This window comes from Littorina saxatilis, linkage group LG8 (genome assembly GCF_037325665.1).
Source record: "Littorina saxatilis isolate snail1 linkage group LG8, US_GU_Lsax_2.0, whole genome shotgun sequence".
Taxonomy (NCBI): Eukaryota; Metazoa; Mollusca; class Gastropoda; order Littorinimorpha; family Littorinidae; genus Littorina; species Littorina saxatilis.
Genome location: NC_090252.1, coordinates 67973136 through 67982757, shown reverse-complemented (window position 1 = coordinate 67982757; position 9622 = coordinate 67973136). Strand labels below are relative to the sequence as shown.

Sequence of the window (9622 nt, the reverse complement as noted above, 5' to 3'; positions counted from 1 at the left end):
ACCTGACTGAGAGCTAGATCTCAATGTCTGTTCGTGTCACACACTAATTGAACCTGTTATGAACGGAACATGTTGCAAGAGATCATATCTATAAAAATACTAAATGGATCTTTATGAAATTTGATATGGATATTTTGTAGGGGAATTTCTCATAAAGGTTTTCTCCCTTTATTGATAGGACCGTTTGATGACGTCATTGTGTAGTTGTAACGTTGGCAGAGGCATGGACACACAGTGACAGTGATACGTTTCCAGAAGAAGTGTATGATAACCATGCTGATCTTTGTTAACTAAAGGAGGAGAGAGCAGAGCTTGCAAATGTGTTAGTAAATGACAGTGACTGTGGTGATAAGCTAGAAGATGAAAATGCACATTTGTTTTCAACTCTTCACGTTTTACACAGGTTAATTACCTGAGACAAAGATAATGACAAAGAGACATCTGTCATCAGTGTGTAATTAATTATATTTGGTGGTGTATATAATGTGCAGTACATCCTCTTGAAGTAGATGTGTTGTGTAAGCAGGATTAGTAACATTTTGGGTTGTACATTCAGGAAACGAACTTGTGCTTACAGTTGATACCTCTTGACTATGAGAACAAAATTACATGAGAACTCTGTGACTTAAAGTGAGTGAGACAATAGACATGCTTTAGATATACTTGGTCTGGGTTAATGTGGTCATCAAACTGTAAGTACACTAGCATGTTTCAGGTTCTTTGGCATGTTGTATGTGTGAGGAGAAGGCCTGATTTGAACCCAGAACCCAGGAATGAAGGGTATATTTAGTACTAACATAGGCAGGAACAAGGGGAAGTAATGTCCAGCGAATAGCAGGGCTGAAAGAGTTAAATAATAAATGTCTATGATTCTATATAGTATTCTATGTGTGATTGTACAATCTGACAGTGACAGTGACACCGACCAAAGTAGGCGCTGCGTGTACCGATGGTTCAGGTGGAGAGTGTGTAGCACACGCTACGTGCTCGGCGGCCAACGGATTCTGCGAGTGCGATGCACACTACCACGGAGTCACCGGGGGAGAATGTTGTAAGTTCAATGAAGACACACACGCACGCACGCACACACACGCTCTTTCGCTCACTCTCACCAAATAATGCACACACACTCACACACACACACACACACACACACACACACACACATACACACACACACACACACGCACGCACACACACACACATTATCTCATCAAGTAACACACACACACACAAACACACCGACTCACACACACACATACACACACACACACACACACGCACGCACACACACACACACACACATTATCTCATCAAGTAACACACAAACACACCCACACACACACACACACACACACGTAATGAACCCACAGCATCCGACCAGAAATGACACTATATCTATGTATAGGTCCAAACCTTCCTGTGTCAACAATTCCACTCACCCTCTGAGACCCGGCCAGGCTTTCACATGGAATAGGACCATCCCTCCCCTTGGACACTGCACATCTAACACTCAACAACGCGGCTTCTCTCTGTCTTTTTTCTAACTGACTCTTCTGGCTACTTATGAACTTGTTACCCCCTACAATCTAACAGTATTCAGCAAGCAGTCAGGATGTTTAATGTGGCTATGTATCCAAATTGAGGGATGGTCGTATTTTGTGTATAAGCCTGATCAGCTGTGAGATGGTGGGCCGAATCGTTTACATGGCAAGGCTTTTAACCAAATCCGATTTGTTTTAACAGATCCAGGGGTAGGGAGTCCTGGCGGCGCCTGCACAGGTGCAGTCTGCGATGATCCCCACGCTGAATGCCCCTCGTCAACGTCACCAAAGTCATGCGTGTGTGCAGATTATTATTTTGCATCTGCGGGTGTCTGTGGTAAGTTCTTGCTCTACATAAAGTATACACATTCTCTACATATGTCAGACATTAAGTCAAACTGTCTGTTCAGGTCTCATGAACAGCAAATGTACAACTAAAAATATAAATAAATAAATAAATAAATAACATTTGTAAAATAAAAACAGAATGAAAAAAATTTTAAGACCAAGGAAAGCAAATACTCAATCGACTGTTCTTTCTTTATTTGGTGTTTAACGTCGTTTTCAACCACGAAGGTTATATCGCGACGGATCTCAATCGACTGCCCTATGCCATACGTAATGATAATCACAAACACATTATCTGCTGGTCTAGCCTCATAGACATTGTGGAACATGACAATTTTATATTTTTGCCTGAACTTAGCTTTAATTTTCCTGGACATTTGACCATGCGAGGATCGATCATATTTGGTCAAACTGTCGGCATCAAATAACAGATTAACAACAACAAAAAACAGTCATCGCCAAAACTATATTAAGGTAGTCTCGACTAACCACATCCAACCGGGTGAGTAACTTTAAGAAAGGCACTAGTGTGGCAGAAATTTCGCTGGCCCGGTACAGAACACAGTTGATCTGCAGTGTTTATATGGCTTTAAAATCAGATATTACAATCAAAAAGGGCCGCATTTGACCAGCATTGTCATTGGCCAGCCGGGCGAGTTGCTAGGCGGTGTCTACTAGCCCGGAATTTCTGAATTTGCAACACGAAGAACTGATTTAGAGGACGACAATATTGAGTGCATTTGGATTGAAGTAACAAACTGTAAAACCTCGCCTCTGCTCATAGGTTATATATATTGTAACCCTGCCGAAACGTCGATTTGGTCAGAATATTTCATTCAGATGATGGATAAAGTCAAATCACGCAATAAAGATATTGTATTGCTTGGAGATTTTAATATTAATCTGAATAAGCCTCAAACAGTATGGAATTCAACAACAACTTTATTAGGTCTTCATCAACTGGTTCTGAACCCAACAAGAATAACAGACACAACAGCAACTCTTATTGATCACATATATACTGATAATAAGAAGATTATTTCAAATGTGTATGTGTCCAATTCCAGTATCAGCGATCATAGGCTTATTTTTTGTTCGGTCTCTATGCGCTTGCCTAAATCATGACCAAAAGGCCACACGACCATAGAATACAGAAGTTTTAGACATTTTGATGAGTCTGCATTTTTTCGTGATCTTAGTGAAGCTCCATTTCAGAGCGTTTATGATTTCAGTCTTGCAGATGATTCTTTTATTCATTTGTATAGCATTTTAAGCACAATTATAGATAAGCACGTGCCCCTGCGTCAGCATAGAGTAAAACATGCCAGACTTCCACCTTGGTTAACATCAGATATTATAGAGGCGATGGCTCTGAGAGATTATTTCAAGGAAAATAAGATGATAGCGAATATAAACAGCAGAGGAATGAGGTGTTAAACCGTGTGAGACAATCAAAAACTGGTTACTTTGATAAATTGATTTCCGATAAGAAAGATACTGCAACAATTTGGCGGGCAGTAAATGAAATCCTTGATAAATCTAGGAAAAAGTCAACTGCTAATCTAACAAAACTATCTGCGGAAGAATTTAATAATCATGTTATATCTTTAGCGGATAAATTGAAGGCTTCTGTGGCAGAAACATATTCTCCGGATACAGATAACTGTTTTCAAAAATTGGACGAATACTGTCAGCGGAACAGAATAAACAATGAAGCGTTTATCATTCCTCCGATTGCAGTTCATGAGGTCGGAACATTTATTGAAAACATGGAGAATAAAAAGTCCATGGGTCCTGATAAAATACCCGTGAAGTTATTGAAGCTTTCTCTACCGTATATTGAGCAGAACTTGTTTCCGTCTAAATTGAAAAGCGCCAAAGTCATACCCCTTCCCAAATGTAAAGATCTCTCAGACCCAAGTAATTTTAGACCCATTTCTTTGCTGCCTGTTTTGTCAAAACCATTAGAACGGCATGTGCACAAGCATCTTCTTGCTTACATGGAAGAACACAATTGGTTCCATCAGTTTCAATCCGGTTTTCGGTCCAAGCATTCTTGCCAGACAGCTCTTACGTCTCTCTGTGAAGCTTGGCTGTCAGCAATAAACAAGTCTGAAGTTACAGGAGCATTGTTTTTGGATTTTAAGAAAGCATTTGACTTAGTCGATCATTCCATATTGTTGAAAAAATTACACTATTATTTGAGAAACGATTCGGTCTGTGACTTCTTTAAATCGTATCTTGCTGACCGGACACAATATGTCACTCTACAATTCCAGAATTCGTCTACTGCACTAGTAAAACATTGCGTCCCTCAAGGGTCTGTATTAGGACCTATTCTCTTTTGTATTTACGTTAATGATTTGCCTTTACATGTATTGGATGATAAAGTCAAATGCAAGTTTTTTGCAGACGATTCGTCTATTCATACCAGTAACACCTCGTTGGAATCAGTAAATTCTTCCCTGGAGAACACTTTGGTCGAAGTTGCGAAATTATGCACATCAAATGCCATGATACTGCACCCAGACAGAAAAAAACTAAAAGCATTGTTATTACCACAAGACAAAAGCATCAGATAAGTCCTCTTAAATTACAACTGTCCTTAGGTACATCTCAAATACAGCAAGTTAAAGAACATCGCATACTTGGTGTAACTGTCGATGAAGAAATGAAATGGCAAACACACATAAGCAACCTCTGCAAAGTGTTATCAAGGAATTTGTATTTGTTGTCAAAACTCAAATATTATGCCAAATCTGAAACATTAAAAATGTTCGTTCATGCTCATATAATGCCTCATATTAATTTTGCTTCGACATTGTGGGATGGCTGCAATGATGTTCACTTATCGAAACTCAATTCTTTGTACCGTCGTGCTGCAAAACTTATCATGTATGAATTGCACATGTCTACAGAAATGAAGTTAAACAGCCTTAATTTACTTCCTCTAAAAACCCACCTTGCATACAATAAGGATGTCTTTAGGCAAAAAAATAAAAAAATAGGTGTGGTTACGGTAACATAGCCAAAAAAAATAGGGTAGGTAGGTCAATCACTTTTTTTTTTTTTAATTTTTTTTTCTAATGTGTACAAATTAAACTTACTTGACAGGGAAATAAGTGTGCGACTCGGGCGCTTTCGCTTTCATTGCGTTTTTTGCACTCGGTTTTTTTTTTGTTTTTTTGACAAATGTAATAAAAAGTTATAGGATCGGCCCCTAAAAATAGGGTAGGTCGGGTTACCGTAACCACACCTATTTTTTTTTTTTAGGCCTTATGTATAAATTAGTTCATGGTGATGTGCCCAGTTATGTGCAATCCTATTTTACACATGTTACGAAGAGGTATGGGTCTCAACATTTACTTCCTCCAATTCCTCGTATAGATCTTTATAAATCCAGCTTAGCTTTTTCAGGATCATCTCTGTGGAATTCTTTGCCAATAGAAATCAAACGATCCGCATCCTTAAAGGCCTTTAAAAGGCAGTTGCACACACATTTGATCACACTATAAACTGCCCCAAATGTTTAGTTTCCATTGTGTTCTCGGATAATGTATGCAATGCTCTTAAGTGTTTGTTTATCTTTTAAATATTGTATATGTAGTTAATCTGAATGTGTAATCCCTCGTCCCCCTCCCCCTTCTTCTTGAAACTTTAGCTGCCTGTATATGGCCCTGTTCGGCAATACATTGCTGTACTTTTTTAAGAAATTTAAAAAAAAACATTTACGTTTGTTGTGTCTGGTTTTGTTTTATATGACTTTGTGAGTCCAATATTTGTTATGTTTATACTCGACCATTATTTTGATGTTTTATTAGTTTAATACTTTGATGAGGTATGTGCGCAGTCTTTCCTTTTGTTTACAATTATTCTCTGTATATGTTCCAAGGACAGGTTGGAAGATTAGGCTAAGCCTAAAACCTTTATCCTTATGTAATAACGTTCTGAGTTCTGAGTTATCTGTCTGTCTGCCTCTCTGTCTCTCTCTCTTTCTCTCTGTCTCTCTCTCTCTCCCTTTCGCCCTCTCTCTCTCTCCCTTTCGCCCTCTCTCTCTCTCTCTGTCTCTGTCTCTGTCTATCTCTGCCTCTCTCTCTCAATCTCTCTCTCTCTCTTTCTCTCTCTCTCTCTCTCTCTCTCTCTTTCTCTCTCTCTCTACTATACTACGAGTCCAAGCTATCAGACACATACTATACTGTCTCTTCTCTCAGGATTTGTGACTTCACACATTTGAGAGCTGAGGTCTCTCTTAATTTATTTCCATTTAGCATTTTGCTTGTTTCTATGTTACATAAGTGAAAACGGTCTACAAAGATATCGACGAGTCCTGTGTCGTAGGCAATGACGCGTGTGTCCACCCAACTCTGCTCCTGGCCTGCGACCCCGTGGCTGGTGTGTGCTGTGAGTCGTTAACATTCAAGTAGTTATGCTTTCAATGATGTTTGTTCTGATTAAGGACACTCTATCCTTGCTCGTTTCATAACTACCAACTCGTATATTATATGTTATTTGTAATGTTGACCTAAATGTGACATTTTACACAGATCGAGACAGTTAGCGTTATAGTCTTTTTAGTGAACAATGGCTCGAGATCTGTGTACAACAGGGGCGGATTACATCATTTTTAGAGAACAATGGCTCGAGATCTGTGTAAAACAGGGGCGGATCACATCATTTTTTAGTGAACGATGACTCTCGAGATGTGTGTAAAACGGGGGCGGATTACATCATTTTTAGTGAACAATGACTCTCGAGATGTGTGTAAAACAGGGGCGGATTACATCATTTTTAGTGAACAATGACTCTCGAGATGTGTGTAAAACAGGGGCGGATTACATCATTTTTAGTGAACAATGACTCTCGAGATGTGTGTAAAACAGGGGCGGATCACATCATTTTTAGTGAACAATGACTCTCGAGATGTGTGTAAAACAGGGGCGGATCACATCATTTTTAGTGAACAATGACTCTCGAGATGTGTGTAAAACAGGAGCGGATCACATCATTTTTAAAGGGGGTGTGGGGAAGGGGGGGGGGTACACATTCTTTCAGGGACAGATCGACGACGCGAAGGCTTAGTTCAGGGAGCCAAGCGCCCGAACTTCGTTGCGGGTCCGGAGGTTCAACAAAGTGCATGCAATGTTGGCATGAGCCGCTACCGTTATTGTTCTTGAAGAATGCAAAAATAAATGTTTTGTTCAGTCCGGAAAAAAATACAATTTTAAATCTTTTTCTGACATGTCACATAACCGCACAACTAATGTCTCCAACGACTTAATACATTGTATATGTATGGAATGACATAAGTAAGTACACGGTTTGGACTATTTGAAGGCAATACGTTAAGAAGTTAATGTTGATGGTTTCTGTGCAGCACTGTCTCAGGTTAACTGACAAGAAATGTTGATGAAGAAGGTGTTTGATGAAAGTGTTAATATTTTTTCTGCAATGTTTATAGATATAGCAAAACAGTTTATGCCAGTAAAAAAAGTTACGATACGCCCTAAAGACGCACCCTGGATAACACCTGAAATCCTAATGTTAATTGACCAACGTGACCAGATTTACTTGAAAGCCAAAACAAGCAAGCAGCCGGAAGACTGGTTGAACTATCGCCAGGCACGTAACCTTATTACAACAAAGGAAAGAGAACGTATTATTGAATTCCATTCCGAATTAGATGTTAAAAGTTTCTGATCCAACGCAGTTTGGTAGCAAAGACTGGTGGAAACTGGTGAAGTCATTTATGAAGAAGAAAGGTTTATGTGAAGATGAAATTCCACCTATCTGTGACAACGGCAAAGTTTACGAATTAAGCCAAGACAAAGCCAACGCCTTCAATAATTTCTTTATAAAAAAAGTCCACTGTCGAAGACCCAGACGATGAAGTCCCTCAAGTCCCGTTGTAAGATCGCGAATTTTGTGATATTGTTTTGTCAGTTAATGAGGTAAAAGATGTAATTAGAAACCTTGATAAAAGAAAAGCCATTGGTCCCGATTTGATTCACAATAGACTTCTCATAGCAGCATTAGATGTTATTTCGGAGCCACTGACGTATATCTTCAACAGGAGTCTGAGGGAAGGAGTTTATCCTAACATGTGGAAAACAGCTAATGTTACGCCTATTTACAAGACAGGTCCTGCAGACGCTTGTAATAATTATCGTCCGATTTCCTTGTTGAGCTGTGTTGGCAAAGTCTTGGAGCGATGTATTCACAGCCAATTATATAACTTTTTACAATCCAACAACATTCTCACACCTACACAGTCCGGTTTTATACTCGGCGACTCGACGATCTGTCAACTTGTCTCCATATATAATGACTTGTGTTCAAACTACCACAACGGTTTGACAACACAGGCGGTATTTGTTGATGTGTCAAAAGCTTTTGATAAAGTTTGGCACAAAGGATCATTGGTAAAACTGGAGTCGATTGGTGTTCGAGGCCGACTATTGTCATGGTTTCGTAGCTATTTAACAAACCGTGTTCAATCGGTTGTTGTTAAAGGTGCCAAGTCAGAGTTAAAAGGTTTACAAGCAGGCGTTCCTCAGGGTTCAGTGTTAGGCCCCTTGTTATTTTTGATTTATATAAATGATATTATAAATGACATTGAGTCTGTTATCAACTTGGTTGCTGATGATACTAGCTTGTCACTTGCATTAAATGACCCGATACAACGTGCCGAAATTCTTAATTCAGACCTTGATAAAATTAGTAGTTGGGCAGCACGTTGGAAAGTTACATTTAATGAAACCAAAACTAAACTCCTGAAAATAAAACGTGATTTAAACTAAAATGATCCTCTATTTTGTAATGGAAATCTCCTGGAAGACATACCAGAACACAAGCATCTTGGCATTTATTTGCAAAACGATTGTAAATGGGACGCTCAAATTAGAAATATTGTGAAAAAGACCACTTTGTTGATTAACTGCTAAAGATATTTTAAGTATAAGTTATGCAGATATAGTTTGGAAATAATGTATGCATCTTTTATTCTGCCACATTTTGATTACGCTGATGTGTTATGGGACAATTGTACCGAAGCCTTATCAAAAACACTTGAAAATGTACACCTTGAAGCATTACGTGTTACAATTGGCGGTGTGCGGGGAACAAACCATGATAAGATTTACAAAGAAAGTGTTTTTTGTAGTTTAAAGGAACGCCGAAAACAACATAAATTAATTTTGTTTCATGGTAAATGTCCACAATATTTAATTAACCTCTTGCCACCACTAGTCTCTTCACTAAATCCCTACCACAGAAGACGACCATTCGAAAGATTCGTACCAGCACATAGGACAGACATATTCCGAACATCCTTCATTCCATTCTCCACAGTTTTATGGACTAATTTGCCTCATGTGATTAAAACAACAAATTCAATAAGCGAGTTTAAGCATTATTTACAAAGTCCTGATCATAGTGTACCAGCTTATTAATATTTTGGAAAACGACAGACAGAAGTTCAACACTGCAGAATGCGTTTGAATATTAGTAACCTTAATTCAGACTTGTGTAAACGCCATCTAAACGATAATGCACAGTGTGTTTGCGGTGATCCAAATGTAACAGCCGAACCTTATTTATTAAACTGCACTTTGTATGCAGATGCTCGTCTGACAACAATCAATTCGTTGCCTGTTCACTTCAGACGCGTGGAAATATTATTAAAAGGTAGCGAGCAATATTCTGTTCGTAATAACATATTGATATTTGATTCT

At 38.8% G+C, this 9622-nt stretch overlaps 1 long non-coding RNA gene across 1 annotated transcript; it reads left to right on the top strand.

Annotated features, from left to right (window-relative positions):
• The first annotated feature begins 915 nt into the window (after window positions 1–915).
• Window positions 916–6278, top strand: LOC138972456 (uncharacterized). Its single transcript, XR_011457621.1, has 3 exons — window positions 916–1051; window positions 1747–1881; window positions 6189–6278. It is a non-coding gene; the product is annotated as an uncharacterized lncRNA (long non-coding RNA).
• Window positions 6279–9622: the final 3344 nt, after the last annotated feature.